General features: G+C 45.4%; 1 pseudogene across 1 annotated transcript in view; it reads right to left on the bottom strand.

Annotated features, from left to right (window-relative positions):
* The window catches only part of LOC146175657 (BCL11 transcription factor A-like), a 553,058-nt pseudogene extending 531,423 nt beyond the window's left edge, over positions 1-21,635 (bottom strand). Inside the window, exon 1 of the transcript XR_014701451.1 lies at positions 19,719-21,635. The product of XR_014701451.1 is annotated as a BCL11 transcription factor A-like (transcript). The remainder of the gene's footprint in view (positions 1-19,718) is intronic.
* Between the last annotated feature and the right edge of the window lie 308 nt (positions 21,636-21,943).

The raw sequence follows: 21,943 nt of genomic DNA, 5'->3' as shown, positions 1-21,943 counted from the left end.
AGTAAATAAAATACAAAAGGGGCCCAGTGTCCCCGCAATCCCTTATCACGAATCGACAACGTACTCAACTTTCCTCGCCGCCACAGACGAGAGCAGAAAGAAACGTTTAGCGCCTAGTTATCGCCACGGATACGCAGTTCGCATTCTTCTCTCTTTTTTCTTGGATTCAAATGTTATTCAGCGGGCCGCCAAGTGTGAGGCCAGAGGAAGAGAAGAACATTACAAACCACGCAAAATGAACGGAGGGCTTGAATAGAAAAAAAGACCGGCGCACGCTCATTAAGGGCGAGTATAAAGACAACTTCTCGCGTAAATCCCGCGAAGTTCCGAGAAAAAAAGTGCAATAACGTATACTGTATCGCTATCAATCGTCATGTATACGTCTCTAGGCTCTCTTCAGAAAACCGCTACGCACTGCGCCCCGTCAAAACCGTGCAGCACCCTGGAAACCATTTGAAGTCAGCATCGGGTCTAATTGGAGGTAAATGCTATTCACACTGCTTTTCTGTAAGTAAGAGCTGAAAGTGATTGGCAGGAACATTCGAACGCTGCTCAATAACGGTCGCCGACTTACTGCCTACCGATCGCCAACAATGTGCGAATATATTGCGACCTCAGCGCCTTGGATTTGTAGCGGGCGGCGTCTAAGCGATGCACGCTATTTCGATGGGACGCGAGCGCGGAAAAGTGGCGATAGCAACGAGACGGACGAGAGAAAACGAATCGTAGTGGCGTCGAGCTGTGGCCGCAGATTAGCTGAGAAAAAGTAAGAGGACGCAAAAGAAAGGCGGAGAAAAAAATGGCTGGGATTCATGGCAAAACAAAACATACATAAACGGGCAGTTCGTTATTCAAAGCGTTGTATAAGGGAGTGAGAAGAGTAAAAAGAAAGTATCGCTTTATCGCCCTCTGAGTGGACGTACCACGAGGGTTCGGGCGTGCGTAATTAATTCCGCATTGCTTCGAAAACTGCGTTTAATTTTTTCATCTCACTCTCTTTTCTGCCGGAGCGATTCAATGAAGCAGACGCGCAGTCCGTTGAAACGAGAAAAGTAAAAAGGAAATAAGAAAAGGAACGAGAACGGCAGTGTTCTTGTTTCGTCCCCCGCCTTAGCGCCTCCTCTCCCCTTTCATGTCTCACACCTCCTCCGCGTCTGTCACTTTCATTTTCGCGGTTCTTAATGTATGCTAATTACTGCACCCATGTACGTTTGTTTTTCTTTTTCTTCTTCTTCTTCTTCTTCTTTTTTTTTTTTTAACTTCTCGTCAGCACCCCCCTTAGTCTCCCATCAAACGACGCCAATTTTGATTCCTGGCGCGAACTTTTTTTTTTCTTTTGCCTGCCAGAAAAGACAAAGTTACCGCTACCGGGCCTATACTTCCATCTTCATAATCATTGTTTCCTACTTCGATCTAATCTACCACTGTCGCGAAAATAAGGTGCTCATAAAGACAGATATGAAGTGCACAGTACCACACAAAATAGAAGAATGTAAACAAGTCGCGCACACAACTGAGTCGCGCGCCAATAACCACACATCCTAGTGCGACCGAGCGCCTCGTCTACGATGCAGATACGGCCGCAGATCAAGTAAATGATATGCAAAAGGATGGACTGCCTGCCAGTCATACATGGCAAAATTAGTTTTGAAAAGGAATTAAATTACGTTACTAATTAATTTTGCTGCAAAATTATTACCAAAAAGTAATTAATTACTTTACTAATTTACCAAACCGAAAAGTAATTAATTACATTACAAATCACCGAAAAAGTAATTAAATTACAGTAATTTCATTACTGTAATTCAATTACTGCCATGTATGCTGCCAGTGGTAACAAATGGAAACCGGACTGAGTTCCAAACGCAATACAGTGAAATTCACTGCACCGGACCACTAAAACATGAAAGCGTAATGAGCGTCCACTGTTCTGAAGCCCCGCTAAGCAAGAAGTGCCAGCAGATTGCATGGCGTAATGGGTATCGCTACCAGATGGAGATTCTCAGCCCACCGCGTATCGAAAGCCTGTGTAGAGTGCCAGGTACCAGATACAGCATGAAAAAAAAAGTTATGAGAAAATATCTGTAAAACGCACCACGCACCGCGATCCCTGGTGCGCTGCTCCGGAAGGTGAATTTGCAAAGTGCCTGACAAAGCAGTGCCAACATGGCTGTATTATCCCAAGAAATTTTGGGCACTTTCCGGGAATTACAGCTCTTGAATGTAATTTTTTCATGCATTGTTCATCGTCGCTACACCGATCAGTTTATCTGCGGGTCTTCTCTCGGAAGGAAAGTTTTAAAACCGCGCCCCATTGTTTTTTTATAACCATGAGATCAATGTTTTATTAGCACTGGATAAAGTTCAGAAGCAAACCATTGCTACGCTTTTGATGCCTAAATAATTTGCACCAAATATAATAACAAACACTGTCTTACAATATTTCACAGTTGCCTCAGGACTGCGTTCGAGAACAAAGTCTACTAGGAAAGTTACGGCCGTTTTAACTGCTTGCTACAATCGAAGACGACACTTTAAAAACAAATTTTTGCAACGTCGCGGAAGCTTATACCACATATCCATCAACATGTGCATAACTGAATCTTATAATAACATCGCACAGTTCTCTCACAATTAAAACGTGCCCCAGAATTCTGGACTTGAGATGTGCGTACAGCCGAACCAATAGCGGATGCCGTGCTTGGATCAGACTGAAAGTCAGCAATGCAGCAAAGAAATGAGCAGTCGGTCATTCATACCGGATGCGATGAGGGGACAGGATGATCGCTCTTGGTTATGCCCTCCCAGCGGTCAGTGTGCACATCCAGCCTTCTAACGGTATCCGGCCGTCAGCAACATCAAATAAAAAGATATCGTTCTGGTAAGAAAAAAAAAAAAAGGTAGTGGGGACAGGGTATGGGGCTTGTGCGCTATATCCTCCAAAAACTTCATGTCCGGCCACTACATCAAAGCACCTCCGAAAAAAAAAAAAAAAGTGATAGTACAGGACACGCGTTACGGTTGAGGTCAGGAACGACTAAGCAAGGCAGGCTCCGTGAATACACTCGTAAAACGCACTCTATATAAGTTTACGCACATCTGATGTGCAGGTGAACAACGCCCACCCGCTTTCTCGGCCCTCTCAAAGACCTATACAGTTACGTACACCACATTCATTGTAAAATTTCAAACTTGCTTGCTTCGCACTTAATTAAAGACCAAGAAAATCTAAACTGCGTTAAACACAGGTGTGCGAATTGCGCAATCTGTCCGACTATACTGTGCTGGAGTAGCCCGGCGGCTGCATTTCGATGGAGGCGAAATGAAGAGGCGTCAGTGTGCTGTGCGATATCAGCGCACGTTAAGGATCCCCAGGTGGTCGAAAAAACTCCGGAGCCCTTCTCTACGGCACCCCTTTCTGTCTTTCTGCTTTCACTCCCACCTTCCTTCCTTTACAGCGCAGATCAGGTGTCCACGGACAAGTGTGACAGATACTGCGCCTTTCTTTTCCTGTGAACCAATTATTATTATTTATTCTAATATCGAATCGAATATCCTTCTATTTTCCTTCTAGTGTTAATGAAATATTTCGATTCCAACATTATTCGAAAGAAATAGAAATTGCGTTAAAGGTTTAGAACAGTTTTTAATAGCTGGAACGATGTTTCAATATAAAGCTAGACGCAATTTACTGCTACGACTGTTTGAAAAGGAAGCCACGTACACTCCAAAGCCGCACAGCTTGCTGTCGCGATCGGTCTGAGTAGGAAGGAAAATAGAGGGATATACGACGGGGTCCGTTTGTACAGATGGAGTTCATAACACTCATGCATGATCTCCAAGACTAAGTGATGCAGCAGAGCAAAGGCAGCTTCAGGAAGCTTTACCTTTGAGTCAAATTTCGGAGCCAATGACTCATACCCAGCTACTGAAATTTGGCGTTTTTTTATTGATGGCCGTCTCGTGTAGCAAGCAAAATATATATGTATACATTTGACATGGCAGTCAAATAGTTGACAAAAATGACATCGCCTTGCTCATCTCTCATTAATGGAAATCAGTTTTACCTCCTTCGAGAGCTACCTACAGAAGTTATTAAACCGCCGCTCTCTCTTCGCTGTGTCGCACAAATATTCCTAATACTCATATAAATTCTTTATACTTTTTTTCGTTTGGTCATGTCGTTATTGAATTTGAACTTGCTTGCTTTTTAGATGCACCTTATCCGTGTTCTATTCGTTTCCGATAATCGCACTTTTTTCAAACACTTGCACTACAGCTCAGTCCGTCAAAGATCTGGCTTTACTTTTGCAGAATCCTCTAAACTAAAGCAAAGTGGCTTGTTGGGCGAGTTGGTTGGACATTATGTTAAAACAGCGCTAGAAACACGGACAGATAGAACGACAATGTGTGTTTGTCTTTCTATCTGTCTGTGTTTCTAGCGCTGTTTTAACATAATGACATCTAAACTTGTTTTTATTCAGCGGGCGTCAACATGTGTTTAATTTGGGTTAAAGAGGCATTTAAAGCAAATCATTGAAGATCACTGCTGACAAACGTGTGTTACGATAACTACTAAAATTGTAGTGAAAACAAATCGTAAAAGGAAATTGCTGAAGAACACGCATGAAAGAAAGGCGTTGAAGATCGGTCTGAGTGAACGCAAACCCTTGAACAAATTTGAGTGAACGCAAACCCTTGAAGAGCCCTTTGACAAACGAGAGTTAAACCAAATCGATGAAGACCCCTAGAGACACATGCGAGCGAAAGTAAATGGTCGAAGATCGCTACTGGCAAACGTGATGTACCAGATGACGTCACTGAATGCACTGGTAATAGCGATGTTGTACAAATTAGTATACCTAAGTAATTCAATCATCCTTTATCCGTTAGAAATACCTCACTGATCGCACTCGCTATGCACTCATTGAATCGTGAGGAATTATGCAGGTTTTCGCGGGAAGCCGACAACGCTCACAAACTCGCGTTTGTTTCCAATTCCGCTTTAATAAATCTTTTTTTCGCAAAAAGAATTATATGCGCCAGTCGCCGTTTACTGCTTGAAGCGCACCGCTGCTAGCGTTGGCTGCTGCTAGCTGCTTTCCTTTTACAATTATTATCATCTTTGATTTTTTTATCTCTGCTGTTTTTTTCCCTCGTTGTTCTAACGCAGCAGGCGCTCTCAGCCATTGGCGAGGTCGTTATTGCGGCGGCAATCGCGTCTACCGCGTAGCATGCAAGCCGCTAGCAGAGAGAGCCAACACTTGCACATGCGTTCACGGCGGTCGGTGCTGAACACATGCGTCATTGTGGCGCTCTTTTGAAGGTAGAAAAAAAGATAAAATCAAAGATAACGCATACGCCTCTCTGTAACCTGCTGCAGCAGCACTGCGCCGCCAACTGCTGCATGGACCAGGGTGGATGTCGCCCTGCTGGCGCGATAAAGAAAAAAAAAAATATATTAGAGAACAAAATGTTTCCGGGATATCTTTAAAAATATTAAAAAGAAAAGAGAACTGAACGGACCCACCACGAGCTCCGTAGAACAGGCTTAGATAAAAAAAAAGTTTGGAAAAGGGGGTGTAAAAGTATGACACAGGAAGAGCTTCGAACACCGACTACGCGGTCCATGTACGAACTCTTGTCGTCGGGGGCTCGCCACGCAGGCGCCGAGGTTCTGACAAATTTTTTTCCTGCAGTTGAACAAGAGGCCGCCGGTTGGACAGCCGGATGCGACTCTGCGGCCTCGTTTTTACAGGAACAAGTGCAAAAAGAAAAAGAAAAAGAGGGCAGGAAAGTCGGTGCAGTCGACATGCCGGCCCATGTTGAAGAATCCTCGCGCATATATAGAGAGGTCAGGGCAGTGCCACACTGCCGCTTTCGAGTTCTGTTAGTGCGCCATATGTTCCACTTTATTCAAAATGGGTCCACAAAAGCAAGACGAAGCTGCTCCGCGATGTTACCATTGGCTCGCAAACAATAAATTTTTGTGCATTCTCTGCGAACAAACAAGAAATTAACACCTTCTCAATTTCATTTTTCGAAGAAGGTTCGTTAGATCGGGACAGACCGCGAAATTGCTTTCGTAATTTCGAGTTAGTCAAAGCATCGCACCGTATGGGCGTATGAGGGGGAATCGGGATACCTTCGTTAAATCGGGAGTTTTGTTAAACAGAATTTTGACAATACAGCAATTTTATAAACTTTCAACTTTACCGAATAAACTGCAATATCGTATATAGTTTAATTGCTAGTTCAAGAAGGTGGAAAGCGCACGTGTAGCAAGCGAAGTGCGCAGAGTGAGAATGCTTCAAACGGTAGAGATATCGCTGTCGAAATAAATTTTGTACAGAACATCATTGATGCTCTCCACCGTATCAGCGGAAAAAGTGGCTTTCCGTTCGCGCGATTCAGAAGATATCCAAGTCTCTTCATTCCCGCATCCTGTTCTCAAAAATAAAATTTTCTCCCAAGTATGACCGTTCTCCAGCATGCACGTCATTTTATGCAAATTGACTTCCCGCCTGCCTCTGACATTTGGACACATTTTTCTCCGACCTACAGACATAAGAATAATATATAGTACGAAATATCAAGGGTTTGCTCTGTGCACCGAAAATGAGCGGATGCCGTCGGAACCCCTCTTAAAGGGCAACTCCGGGGATTTTTTTGACATTCGAATATTGTAGTGAAACTTTTACCACAGGTTCTTCTCTCCGTCCTGACGCATTCTACAAAATTTGGGTGCCTTACGATAATCCGTTCACGCGCAATACTGCTTTAAAATATGCCGTTTTCATGGCTTAAGTTGAGAGTATTTCTGCGGGCAACACTGAGTTTCTGACGTCACAAACAGTATACAGGCGTTAATGTCTACTTCCCGCGTGATTATGAAATTGTGAGGTTTATATTGAACTACCTCAGACATTTTATGCAGTGCGGCATGATTTCCATACTTTATTTTCACCATCCAACGCACGTACGAGTGTTTTTCTAATACTGAGTATGACGTCACCATTTCGTCAAATGTGACGTCGTTTCTGGCCGTGAAATCAGTTTCGGTTTCGATTTGCTGTTTTTCTTTTTTAAAAATACTTCTAATTGGAATTTTGGAAAACGGTTTTTTGTGTTGGAGTCAGGACGTGCCGAGGAATGTAATTCAATTAAAAACACAAAATGATGAAAAAGCCACCGGAGTTGCCCTTTAAGGAAGGAGGAATACAAAGTATACCGCTTCGCAACAATCGTCGGATTACGAACTTTTCGAGCATCAAATCTGTACGCTGTTAAGGAGTTCCAACTTTTGTCTGCTCCTGTAAAAATACGTATATCGGTATTCTCTCCGTGCATAAAGATTTCAGCGTAATTTGCTTTCGAATACCCTCGCGAACCTCAGCACTAGTTGTATCGTTGTAGTAGGGAGATTCAGAATATGGGGACCCAAGCCGTTATAGGGAAGGGGTAATAACAGGGAGGGAGGGGGGGGGGGCAGTGCTCACGCGCGGAATGCTGCGAGAAATGAGCGAGGGTTCGGTGATCAGTCTGGGCATGAACAGTCGCACCCCGCTATTGCCCTATTCTAGCAGATACGATGCCTTGTTCTAAAGCCCCCGACTAGAGGTTGCGTCAGAATGAATTAATGCCGCTTCGTTCCAGGGGGACAAATCGCTGTGTTGGGAAGTAGTTACATTATTGGAACAAAAATATAAATGTTATTTACGACACCATGGCTGAGAGCCTAACAGAGGTCGCATTCTATGTTTTTGCAGCGAAACTCACGAAAGTTTGACCCGGCGGCGATCGTTCCTGCTTGCTAACAATAAATAAAATGCTATATAATACAAGTAGTGGACACCAGACTTGTGACCTAAGCAGCATGGGTGTGCGAGAGCTCATTGAACAGCTGCTGACAAGTTACCTGAAGCTCAATTTAGGCGCAGTTTTTGTTGATGAAGTAATAAAAGACAGAGGAAAGAATATACAGCTCAGTCAATAAAATCTTCCATTTCGCTCATAAACAGAAAGACGGCAAAGGTCCTTGTCAGGTCTTGCTGAGGCAGCACCAAGTCCAAAGCATTGTTGCTGGAAATTCTGATGAGAGCCCCTTTCTGGACTCCTGTTTTACCTTTAGCTAGCAACGAAAACAACAAACGTAACTTAAGCCTCACAGTCGCGGAGGCGCGCGGGGGAAGTCGTCACTTCTCGAGGCGAGGAACAATGACGCAGATACAGAGCACATAGTTATCGGCTCGTCCGATCTATCCTGTCGACTGCGCCACTTGTTTTGCGCGCACTATTACGGCGGCATGATGGTGGTTGTATAATGGGCATACTTCTAAGAATACGAGAATCCACTGCTTAGAATTTAAAAATGGCTATACCGTTTTTCTGTTCCTTATTGACGCAGTAGCTTTAAAGGCACCGTTGAAAAAGTCCGGCCACAGCACTGCGACCTAATTATCCCCGGCAAGCAGTAATTTGCAAGGCGCTGAATAGTCGGCGGTTTGTGTGACGTTACAAGGCCATATACTGGGCCATTTATTAACCTACACCAGCTACACAGGTGTAGCAAAACCCCATTGAAGGCATTGGAGATACTTTACACCGGTGTAACTGGTGTAGGTTAAAAAAATGGCCCTAACATTGCTGAGGGTAACTCTGTTCAGATGGGCGCGTGAAATGTGAACCAAACCCGGGATCTATAGGATCCATAGACATAATATATACAACTAGGTCATGCCAGGTAGCCTACCACATCATATTCATGCCAATGCGTGTTTATGAGATAATAGAGACGCCAATTAGGGGTTAGTAATTAAGCGAGTACTGGGGCGCATTTACGTGAAAGAGGTTGCGCAAAGGAAGTTGCGGAAGGGAGCCATTAGCGGTATTGCATCACACCTTAGAGGCGGGGTTTAAGTGCCTGGCAAATTTTTATTGAATAACGGGACGGCAAATGTACCCATTGCGACGTGTGCGGGCAAAGCGGCGACGATGGCAACAACACGTGGTACATGAGAACACATCGGGTGCGCAGCTCGACCGCTTGATCCTGTCGAGGACGCCACTTGTTTCACACGCGGTATGACGGTGGTATGATCCACAACGCATGTGTAGTGGTCGTCCTTCTGGAACCGGCTGCTGTCGCTACTACTCGCGGGCGCAGGTGGGCCTACATAGCAAGTGCTGCGTGTAGGGCATGATTGGGGAGGAGCGACGGTGCAAAGCAACAGGAAGAAGGAAAAAAAAGGACAAAAAAGTAGCGACAAAGGAGGAGATAAGCAGCCATAATATTGCTGTTAGCCTACCGCAGCTTGCGCAAGAAATACTGCGACATATGGGGGACCTGATGCAGTTGATGGCTTCTAAGAAATGGAAATAGAGGTGCACGGAAGACGACAAAGGAAGTATACGAGAGCCGGAAACAACTGTTGTGAGCAGAGAATGGAGAAACGAAGCGCATATACAAGCAATACCTCCCCAATCCCTTCCTTTGAAACAGCCCCCCGCCACACTTTTGAAACATAGCATTAATACATACTTAAGTCAGTCAAAAATAGAAATTCGAAAAGGAGCAGACAACGTTTTGGATAACGAGAGCCTAGAAATCTTAGAAACATCCCCGAGTGTCCAGGAAAACGTAGGCCACTGTTGGTGGTATTGCGTTCTATTTAATCGAAATTCAGCAAAAGAAAATCCGTATTTGAGAATACAGTCAGGGGATACCCTCCTCCCTTTATGCTGTTTCTATGTAGACACTCAAAAGAAGTGCGTCCAGTCTCGACCGTTCGGCGTAACATTAAGCAATTAGCCTCTTTCTGACCATGATATTGTCGGTTGCAAAAGAAGCACCCGATGCTGAGAAAAACAAAATTATTAGACTCAAAATTTTCATTTTCCCGCCACTGCGTCTAGACTCACGGTGTCAGGACTCAGGAGTGAAATTGACTCCATTTTGAAGTTGATGATGGTGCAGCCGACACCCAGGGATACGCATAAAAAAAAAAAAAAAAAGAAGCCTTGACGCATCAGAGCCTGTCGAGAAAGTCGGCCGGTGGTAGATACAAATGTGTTCCATCTTTCTTTTTTTTTTACGTTTTGAAGCCAACACCAGCACCGTTTCTAGTGACAGCAGCTTTTTCTGGGGTGTGGTTTGAGTGCGATATTTATAGATACAGGAGAATTGTAAATTTTAGAGTCCAGCCGTATGGCTGGCCGAAGATAAGAAACGACATATGCGACCGGCCCCACAGTACAGTGGAGCACTTGCTACCAAAGCTAATTCCACGAACGTTTGAAAAAATGCGTGCAGAATTGGTTAACTAAAACTGCAGTTTCCTACATATTTTTCAGGCGCACTGAGATCCGTTATAAATTTCAGCCAAATTACAATCCATCCGTTGAAGAAAATGTGATATTTCTATTATCTCGTCTCAAAACGTGTCTTTTGACGCGTATATAACAAATGCATGTGCTATTTATCTGACTTTACATTCGTAGCCTAAAGGAAATGAGTGAAAACCCACAAGGAGCCATTTTTTTCTTCTGAAGTCACCGAGTTGGACACGGGGACCACATGTGGGCAGCTCAGTCATGTCAAATGTGATGTCAGTTTCTAACATAATGGAAGAAGGATTTCCTTGAGCGTACTCGCTGGATTGAAGGCTAGAAGTATTCGAACGTTTCTGCGTGTAATTCTTACGTTTTACGTTGAGTAAGGCAATAAAAATAAAAATATAAGCCCCTAGCGCAACCGCAATCTTCGCGGGAATCATATCAATTAGCAGGTTCTCTCAAAAACGTTTATAGGGGACGCACACACGATAACATGCGGTTGACTGAGCACCTCCGAGAAAAATCGAAAGTGCCTTAACCCTTCTGGGACTACGCGGAATACATTACACGCGTCTCTGCGCGTGGTGAAGGGATCGTTGGTTGTCGTCCCGAGTACCCGGCAATTAGTAATGCACTGTCCTCGCGTAGCCATGACTGCGTCGCCTCATTGTTTCCTGTGATCTTAATATAATCAAATACAACTGTGACGAGACTTCTAGGCGGCGCGAGGTATGGCATGGCGGAGTGACTACAAGCTACAGAAGTCATTCGCAGGACCTCCTGCCGTGTGTGGAACCGGTACTGCCCCGTCGTCGGAGTGTCAAGAGAAAATTAGAGCTAGTAGCCTTTAATTCCTCCTTGTCACCATATTGTTGCAGCTAATAAGTGCCCAAGACTACTGTATTAGTATTACAAGTAGCTCTTTAACCATACTAATGCGTATCTACCATGTAGGCCCACGCTATTTAAACTTGGTAGTCCAAAACTAAGAGTTTGGCTGGCTATCACAACGCCTGCGGGTAGTAAAATCACCAATTACAAACTTCGAGATGTTTGACAACCACAGCAAAGCTGAAAACATCATAGATTATAAGATGAAGCAATACAAATGCGCAGACTTAACAGCCTGACAGATAAATTAAATGTCAAAACAAGCAGTACACTTAGGCGCTTCTGAAGCTTACAGCCACGAACACCAACAGACTATTAATAAAAGAGCAATTATTCATTATCATACACCCAATTGCAGTGCCGGATAATTACACCCTCGCTACACATATACGCTGCTTTGAATGATCCCTTGAGCATTGTAGGAGATAGCTATCTATACGCCGTTCATATCTACCGCCTCAGTCTGCTAACCGTACCACCAAGTGGCTACAGGAAATATCTAGGTTTCAAGGTGAAGCCTCGTGACAACCCGCTTCTGTGTCACTTCTTGCAATGAAAGTTTATTTTCTCTCCCTCTCACGACTGGTATGATCAGATCCCCCCCCCCCCCCCCCCCCCGAGCAGGTTAACATATGGACGCACCGACTATGAGCGTTAGAAAGCAAGAAAAGGACGATGGAAGACGAATAATAAAAGAAACAAAAACACAAGAAAACGAGCGTTTGCCGTCACTAACATCAACAAGGCAGGAAGGTATTACGTGTCGCGTTTTCGATTTTATTTATCTCTACTCTCCCAACACATCCATACCTCCAACCAAGAATCTCTTAAGGTCTCTTGGAATTACATATCCGCAGTTTTACGACTGTACCCGTTTCACTAAATAGTATTAACGCCTGACAAGGCCCCGCAACGCAGACAACGCTGTTGGGATATAAGATTTGTAATGACACAGGGCAATATAAACGAGCCCCCCCCCCCCCCCCCCTTTTTTTTTCCTCCTCCTCAGCAGTCGTTAAAAGATAGTGCCATCTAAATCGAGGCACGTTCTAAATTACGCCATGCTTGGTTCCTGTTGTGCACTTCGTATTACATTGCGACTTATCAAACTGAAGTGAGTTTAATAAACTGAATTCAAGGAACATGCAAGAAAGAAAATATTTTCTACGTCTTTAGCATTTAATATGACTATTAAAAAGCCCACTGTAAGGGCTTCGAGATATCGGCGGCCAAAAGCCATTAGGCAGATTATCGGAAGTACCATTTAAAATAAAGGTACAAGCTAAACGAAATGTCACTGTGCGGCACACATATGCGAAAAAGGCGGTCTCGTTTAAAAGTCATATCAACATGCACAACATGTTAGACTAGAGTTGCCCCGAACAACCGCGCTCTCACAAGTATTTCAGGTTTTTTCGCAGAACACGACTGTGTTTAAAGAAGGCGAAGTGCTCGAGACTGAGAATAACCGAGATCCAATTTTCTGCCCTAGACTAAGACGCAGGACTTCTATATCGCATCCGCTTGGACCTACTGGGCAAAAGGAAGTGGCTGAAAGAGACTGAACGCCTTCCGCGGGCGATACCGACACATCCGGCAAGACCGCCGGGACTGTATAATAATGATGAAACCAGACGAGATTCTCAGAGAAATGCTAACAGCGCATTTTCTTTCCTATAATGAACGCTGTCCACGCTCAGTCGCAGCAGCGGTTTCCTTAGTTATGGGCTCGCTAAGAAGCGCATAAAGTCACTGGTTTGAAAACAGCAGCTTCAAATTTGGTTATTATATATTCGATTAAGTTTGCATGAAATATCTGATTCAATCAGCTGTGCATTATTTAAGTACCACATGGCAGATGAAACTGTAGTTCCGCGATATTAAATTCGGTGCTTGCAACTGTGAGAAGAGAGGAGCGTCCGTGTGAGAGGCGGCTTAATTGGGTGCGTTTATTGAAACTGTTTTGGGCACACATATCAAAGCACATAAAACCAGTTGTGCGGCTCTGTAACAAGAGTCAGCTGCACCCCATTGCAGCCAATGTTTCCAGGCAATTGAAAACCCCAAAAAGAAAAAAGAAAAAAAAAACACGGCGGAGGGAAGGGCACTCAAATATAAACCCAACTGAACTCTTGAGCTTCTAGAGCAAGTGTTTTTTTTTTGTTTTTTTTTTGAAAAATTATTAGCTACCAATGAGCATGATTCAATGATTCAGGCTTGAAAGCAATAAACAGGCGACTAACAAGTAATAGCCGTGAAAGCTATTTTGCTGATTGTTAGGAAGTATTCCTGACGGGAATTTTTAAAATTACCATTTTCATCCGAAAAAATGACAGAACGGGGCGAGCTTGCTTTTGTGATCATTTTATTTCCTACAACAAAAGATGACGCGTGCCGGCGAAGATGGTGAAGTGCCGACCACAGTTGGCCAGCAGCCTAATATGACGTACGAGTCGCCGCAAGTGCCAGCCGCCTCGCGAGCACGGCGGCCCACAGTCTTTTGGGCCCGACCAACGACGAGTACCCGAGGAGGAAGACCCCCCAAGCCTCTTCAGTGGGGGTGGGATAAGGAGGAAAGTGCGGACTGGATTCACATGCCCGCATCACGTGAGAACAACGACTCCCTTCACAGTGCGGACATTCGGGTTTCACATTCTGTTAGTAGCGCGCAACATGGGCCGGACACCAGTAAGTGTTGGCCTGCAGCTGTCTCAAAACGCGTTCGCTGTTTTTCGACAGCGCCTTTGCTGGCGGTGGGTGCCTTTAGTACCGAACTTTATAGTCGCCAATCATTTCTCGGAAGCACTGCAGCTGTCACTCGATTTGTAAGCGAGTGACCAGGGCTGACTAGAATTTAAGGACCCTCATGCACAATTATAGCCTCTGCATTTAGTTTATTCGGCTGTAGACTGATCGATGTAAGCGATATACCGCGAAAACCACGTCTCCTATACAAGAATTGTGACATTTATTTCGACGATTGTAGAACTTGAGAAGTTGTTGCAATATAGCTCAGTGAAAACGTAAGGCTTGTTAAAAGTAAAACACGCATTTTTTTTTTTTTTTTTTAAGGTTTAAGCTCTTGATACTGAAAAGGTGTGCGTCGAGTTTGAAACTATACCGTGCGATGACTTAATAGTTGTGTTGAAAAGGGAACTGACTGTAATGTCCACCCTTCTAACGGCCAACCAAGGGGATTCAAGAATACGCTCTTTTCAAGGCAGCGGTACAATAGCATAGGCACGAAACACGTGGTCATCAAAAACGCTGAAGCGACGTTTCTATAGCCTAAGTCGTAAATCTGTTCACAATACATTTCGCCTTCTGGTAATCGAGGAGTGATGAGCCCTGACTGAGCGTGGCTCCAGCTGCTTGGTTAATGAATTGCTTTCCACGGGCAGCCGAGATACACAGCGGCTATGCTAAGCGTTCATTTGAGGTAAGGCCGAGAGACAGAGACGAAAAATGAAAGAGAATTGTTGACACGGTACAGGTTTCTATTATCATTACAAGTGCTCATCATACACACATGGTCTGGCACTGGCTTCATATTTTCACCTTCCTCAAAATAATCTCGCCTCTGCCGTTTGGGGGAGTTGATATGCACAGCGAAAGATACAACTGCGACAGATCTTAATGGCACTCTTAGTAAAGTCCACAAAGTCCGCACATCTAACGCGGTCTGGGCTAATTGCCGTAAAATATGGCTGGGGCTCTGTGCAGGCCGTAAAAAAGAAAAACATAGTGCTCTCTCTGTGCGAAGAAAAAAGAAAACACATTGCTTTCCTCACTACTCTAAATACGGGCGAACTAAGACAAATTCACGAAAAAAAAAAACAGCGTTTTCAAAGCTGCAACACATACTAAACGCCACTTTTTCTAGATATCTTGAAACAAAAACACCGCATTAGCAACGAAAACAACTGAGGCATATCGCTTTTAGCAGAGCAGATGAAGGCAGGAGGTCTATAGCAGGGAAGACCGCGCAGTGTGGCAAAATATGCGCCTTTCTTATGACGAGGAAGCAACTGTGAATCAAATTGCGTCTGCACCAAAGTGTTCAGATGAGCTGCGCGACCGCAGTGCACTAATGGTACGTGGGCTCCGGCAGCTTCACTCAAAAGTCGTTTTTTAGAGAAAAACAACAGTGTTTATATCCTCCAACATGCATCGAGCCCGTCTTCCCTTTTCGTCGGAGTGCGCATAACGCTGCGTGCGTTATGCCACGGGGTCAAATCGAAGCCAATTACAATCATTCAAATGGCTCTGACATATGAAACCACCCAATTCGTAAACAGTCGTACAATTGCGACAGTCGGCTGATGATGGGTGTGACATATAGCCAGCCGCGAGCGCGAGAGGCAACGTTAGCTGCAAAGTAGGATGCGACACGTCGACTATGCAAACTCGCGTTAAGTCTGCGACCAGATGAAATAGCGCCGAAAATCAAATTGCCCCGGAAAAGCTATTATTGCGTGCCAAGTGGGTGCAGAGTCAACTTCCTTCAAGTTCACTTTAAGTGTGCTCTGTAAGTGAACATCGTAAATTGATGCAAGGTCACGCAACTCAAAATTTCTAATGAGTCTTCAATGATGATTTCTAATTAGTACTCTAATACTGTTGTTCCAGATAATGAGCTGCCTAATTGTTTATTACTAATGCAAGATATCCCCTTTCTGAAACTTCAGTGCACAGTTTTCAATCACAGTTGGGCGAAATTAATGCGCAGCCGTTTAATACGAATTTTGTTGTCAAAAGTTCGGACACCGCAAGTCAAATGAATTAAATTAATTATTCACTTAACTGACCAGTGAACTGATATATACAGAGGTAGGATTATTGGTAATGCTTGTTTTGCCCTTAAATAAGCTATGAATCATTGGATTGTTTCAGAAATTGGGCTAGAAACCACCACAGCGATCAAATAATGATATAACTTTATTGATGTGGAGTAATGTGTGCTAATTCTCAGCAAGTAGTGAAAAATGAGACTCTAAAATCGACACAAATGAATGAAAACCGGTTCCATTATTATTACTGGCCAATTTTTAAGTACAAGAACATCGTTTAATTACTTTGTTAATTAATTCATGAGAATAATTTCGTTGAAACATTAGGAGAATTATATTCCAGCATTTAGCTTTTACCGAAATGACGTAGGCACAGTCGGTATAGAACCCGAGATCTTTGGCCAGCATCAGAAAACCGCGGGAATACAGAACCTGAGCGGTCAGCAATTAACACCCCCTCCCTCTCTCTCTCCCTCTCTCTCTCTCTCTCTCTCTCTCTCTCACACACACACACACACACACACACACACACACACACACACACACACACACACACACACACACACACACACACACACACACACACACACACACACACACACACACACACACACACACACACACACACACACACACACACACACACACACACACACACACACAAAGTGACCAAGCAATAGCAGGCACTTAATGCACTGATGAATTTGATTGTTTTCACTGGCTCCTCATTCGAACTGCATTGCAAATAGCTACAACTTCCTTCGAAGACTCGCTAAACCTCCGCGGTGTTATATGAGGTTTCAACACTCGATATAAACAACGGGGTATCTTTGTTGATCATCCCTCAACCACATTCCAAACGAAGAATGTCATATCGGCACTGGTTGCAGAGTCCATTGTGTATGCTTATGAAAAGAGAAAAGTGAAGTCTCTGTTGTTTCACGGAGGAAGGCCGAATAAGTTTGGTCGCCTCGCTATATACGAATTTTTTTTGGACCTGCATTTTAGCGTGTATGCTAATTGGCCACGTCATATTTTGAGACCACAAAGGTTTTAGTTAATGTTGTCAACTTTCATGGCGGCTCACCATCCCTGTGTCGCGACACAAAGAAAATCTAAAAACAAAAGAAATCGTGTATCCTCTTGAGAAAAAATTAAAAGTAAGCTAAGTAAGGTAATTTCCAAACACATTCTAAAGCTATATTACACAGGTACTTAATTCTTAACATGAACTTGGCTCCATAAACCGCTGATGTAGCAGACCTCACTCTTTTGACATTTTAGGCTTTGCGTCGCCTGCATTTCTCGAGAGACGTTGGTTCTACTTCTAAGGAAGCGTTGGGAAATGAGCCGTGCTTGATGCTTCAATGTGTTGGAAACAGTTTTCGAGCGCAAACGATAACTACGCTGGAGCCGAACAGTAATTGGTCTCCAACGTATTACTCTGTAACAGAAGACAAGAGCGGTTCCGACAGCAGCGGGCCGAGTGTGCGCCACGAACACCGCAGTTAATTAACCACGCAGTAATATTTTATCGACACACTCCTAACATGTGAACAACCTACCGAGCGTATATAGTACACATCTATATATGGTTTGGGTTGCAGCCACGAAACATCACGAACTTTATATACATGCCGCCAGTACATGGAGGAACGACTAACCGTCAATAGAACCAGTTAGGCAACACGTGCTTTAAAGAGGGAAACGAAAAGCAATAAAGAGCAATACGTTTCAAATAGCGCGAAAAAAAGTTTCGAAAAAGAAAACCAGAAAGGAAAAATCTGCTATATAGTGTTTGTCGGCTGAGTTGTCGCCGCTATTCGTACATATTCGCGTGTACAAATACTGCGAGTGAACTATCATGTGACAATCGCTCCTGCGTCTCCACAGCAGCCGCATTGAATGTCTATATATTCTCAATAAATTACCACTTGGGGAGTTCGATGCTGAGTTTTTAGGTTGTCTCTCACGGCGGCTGTCATATTTTACTGTTAACAACTCACTACACGTAACCAAAGTGTGCACAAAGTGGCACAAAATGTGCCGTAAATCACTCCTCCATAAATCGAACGCCGGTGCTTGTGCTCAAGTAAATGTGTAATACCAGTAATTATAATTGAGTAATTCGCTTTGAGCGTGCGCGGCAAGAGGAGAATGTTTCTGACACTCAACGAGGCGAGTGAACATTTCCTTTAAAGTATGCAATGTAGTTAACAAGGCATTTTTTATGTTTGAAGAGTCTTACTCCGAGCGATGTTGCGAAGGAAATATTACGGCGAAAAGCTGTACAGACAGTTTGAGGTACACAGACTACCTCACTAAACAGGGACAATTGACGGTAGAGGATGTGCGGCGGCAAACGACAAATAAATTGCGTTAGAAAGAGGATTACATACGCTCAACGTACAAAGAGGACACATGTGGACACTTAAAAAGAGGCATACGGGTATTAAGCTGTGCGACGATATCATTCACTAAAACCAATGAGAATGGTGCGCAAAACTAATCGATTACTATCGGTGACCACAGTTAGGCTCACTCCTGTAATGTTTCTGATGACATTACGATGACAGTAAGTCCGTGACGATTTTCCCTGGAAGCTTCTCATATTACAAAGAACTCAGAAAACCAGGGAGAAAAGAAACCTGACTCTGCTCCCTCTCTAAGATGCGCCCTTCTTCGTGAGAAATCGATTGATTGGCTTGTTTGTTAAGGCCAACATGACGTTTTTTTCACGCAGTGAACTGGTAGATAATAAAGATACATTTAATACACGACATGCATTAAAAGTCTGCAAAGACATTGATTATGAGAGAGCCGACTTATATATGACAACTCTTCGCTAGTGAAAGCAGGTGATAAGCATCCATGCTTACAAAGCGTGACATCAGATCGATGGCCAGTCGCACATAATGTGGCCAAGAAGAAGAAATAAAAGGGCTATGGACGAAATGAAGACAGCGATTGTGAGCTCGAACCACCGCGGTGTGCACAAGCCCCGTCAATACACGCGTTACATTTCACAGGTCCTGCTAAATCCTGCCTTTGCGACTCGTATAGACTCAGTTCGTATAGACTCAATTGCGACTCAGATAGCGCGTCTAACTTTTGAGATCCCCGAATAGGACGAGCATCAACTAAGTTCATCCGCGGGTGTTACCGAAAAAAGCTTCCACAGAAGGAAAAAGGGTGGCTACTCAGTCGAACCTCAGAGGAGACCACCTCTAACACCAAGAACGTTTCGTCAGCAAGACTCGGAGAAAAACAACCCGCGGGAAGCCGGGATTCACCTCCTATGCATCTGAATGGTACGCCAGGTACTGCGTGTGTGACCAAGGATGAAAACCAACAAACCACTCAGGACTGTTAGGTAGCTCAGCTAGGCTGGACGTGATAGCGAATGACTGGAATATGCTCAGTGTGACTGAAATGCGAGTCAGATAAGCCCAGCAGGCTGCGAGCACCCGTTTGGCATTCCTAGTTCACTCCACGCCATTAAATATTTGGTGCAAACGAGGCTCGTATGTTTTGATGTATTCGATATGTGATGGGACGAAGGTGCCCACCAGAGTAGTAACCGCGAGTTTGTGTAAACGAAGACATCTTGATGCGAACAGTATATGTGAAACAATGTATTGGCAGATGATGCACGCTTGCTGGCCTATAGACGCATCCGCACAGAGCAATGTATAAACTGACCTGTGACCGAACGCTTCCGCGGCTGGGGCTTGTCCTGTTTCCGCCGTGACATGGCATCGGCCTGCCTTTCCTCCAGTGTGGCGTCGTCAACCCCGGAGCCCACAAGTCCACGCGGGGCGCGACGGCCCTCCGGCCGTGGCCACTTCAGGCCTCTACACTTCACGGACTGCGCCTGCTCGAGAAAACGACGGTCACCGACGCCTGCGGCGACCGTTGGACCGGGAGGACCGCCGATGGTGGAGGTGGTGGTGGAACCACTGGATTGCCGTCGCCGGACTCGCTGCTGTCCGCGGATAAACGCGCACTCCGAAGACTTCGCGACACGAACATCCACACTCCACGGTGGCCGCCGTGACGCCAAGGTAGAACTCCGTCACGCTGACATCGAGATGGTCGACGACGGTTTGGCAATGACCGCCGCCCACCGATTTAACAGGGTTCCGTCGATGACGAAGGATCTCGGATGCGTGGTTTGAATCAATTAAGTCCGGGCGTCTGACGTTCCAGGCTTTCGCACCACGGAACGTTGTGGGCTTCAGAACAAAGGTGCCGTCGTGGTTCCTCGTTGTTTTTAGTTATTTACTTTGCCTGAGTGTACGTGCGTACACGCCTTAAGCGCTACTCCGGACGTCGGGCATTCTCTGCTGTATTTGTTTTTACAAGTTGCAGGCTTTTCTTGTTACAGCAGTGTTGTGTTCAGAGACAATTATGCCAAATGAACACCTCCGAAATTAGCAAAATACAATTTGTACAAACAGAAACACTGCTTCTTCCGGCGTCTTAATGGAGGAGGAGGATGTCATGGCAACTGTTGAGTGACGGCTTTTTTTTATTTATTTAATTCTTTCTCTTCTGATGAGAAAGGGCTTTCCTTTTGGCAGCGGTGGAGAGGGGCTTGGCGGAGCGGTGGCGTTTTGAAAATGAATGTCAGTGGTAGTAATTAGGGCACAACACGTTTTTCAAGACTTCTGACGCACCGCCATTACGTCACGCACGTGAGGAACCAACTCGTTTTTCTTCCTCAGGTTCACTAAAGGTTTATGGCAACTTCTCTTTCCACGACTAGCGACTTCTTTCGGAGAGCGAAAAGCAGGCGTTAAACAGCTTACGAAGCGAGGAGGTGCTGAGGGGATGGCGGGGGAGGGCTCCGTTACAAAGGACGCGGCAAGAGTGTTTACGAAAATGTCGCTGAGCCCCTCACTCACTCTTACCCGTCGACAAGCACAACACACGGGCCACTGCGATGTTGAAGAGTGCGCGAAACGTGGGTCAGAGATCACACAACGTCGCGGCGGTGAGCTCTTGGCTGTGATGAGGGGCCACGAGTATAACTCGATGTCACGGAGTACTGTCGTTCACTGAAGTCAACACAGTCGAATGCTTCGAATGCCACTACAATACACAAGCAGTAAGAACACACACACCCGGGCGCACGACACCCACGACACTATATACTACTATCCGAGTTGATGACGAAGATCGGGCACAGCACAACGTCGACAAGACACCCAGCACGTCAGCTGTCTCCTCACGACTTCGGCCCGTGCGTCGACTCGGGGCTCCGATGCGCGGCGGGAGAACCACGTTGTCGTCGCCGTTCTCTCGGACACGGCGGTGACGATGACACACGCACGCACACGCACGCCGTCGTCGCAATGAACCAAAAGGGGAGGAGGAAGATGATGAGTCGATCGGAGAGCGTCAAGCGAAAAAAATAAAAAATAGAGACAGAGCTTTTGCAGCGGCAAAAAAACAAAAATCAAAGCCAAAACAGAAGCACGCAGCCCACCAGCGAGCGCGTCCTGCGTGTCTCGCCGGCCCGCTCTGGGCTTGTCCGCGAGCTCGGGCGGCAAGGCTCGCGCGCAACGCGGTCTCTACGGCGACTCGCCGCTGGCTGGAGCGTTTTTCGACCCCCCCTTTTTCCACCCCTCGCTTTTTCCTCCCCCCGCCACCACGTTGCTTCCAGCAACAGCAGCAGCGGCGGGCGAGCTTTTCTCTCTCCCTTCTCCCGTTGCGTAGAGCGAAGCCGATGCTGTCCCCTCTTCTCCTCCTTGCTCTTCTCCGCCCGCCGGGCCGCGGCTGGAGTGGAGAGGAAAAAGTTGAGAGGGTCGGAGAGGAGGACAGTCAGCCGCGGGGACAGCGGTCACCACGAGTGCGGCGCGGACCGGGCGCCCTCTGGCGAGCGGCGCGGCGAGCGCGCGTTGCCCGAGGGCGGTACTTTTTCG

The sequence above is a fragment of the Amblyomma maculatum genome, chromosome 10 (assembly GCF_055883805.1).
Source record: "Amblyomma maculatum isolate TAMU_Amacu chromosome 10, ASM5588380v1, whole genome shotgun sequence".
NCBI lineage: Eukaryota > Metazoa > Arthropoda > Arachnida > Ixodida > Ixodidae > Amblyomma > Amblyomma maculatum.
This window is presented reverse-complemented; position numbering and strand designations above follow the sequence as displayed.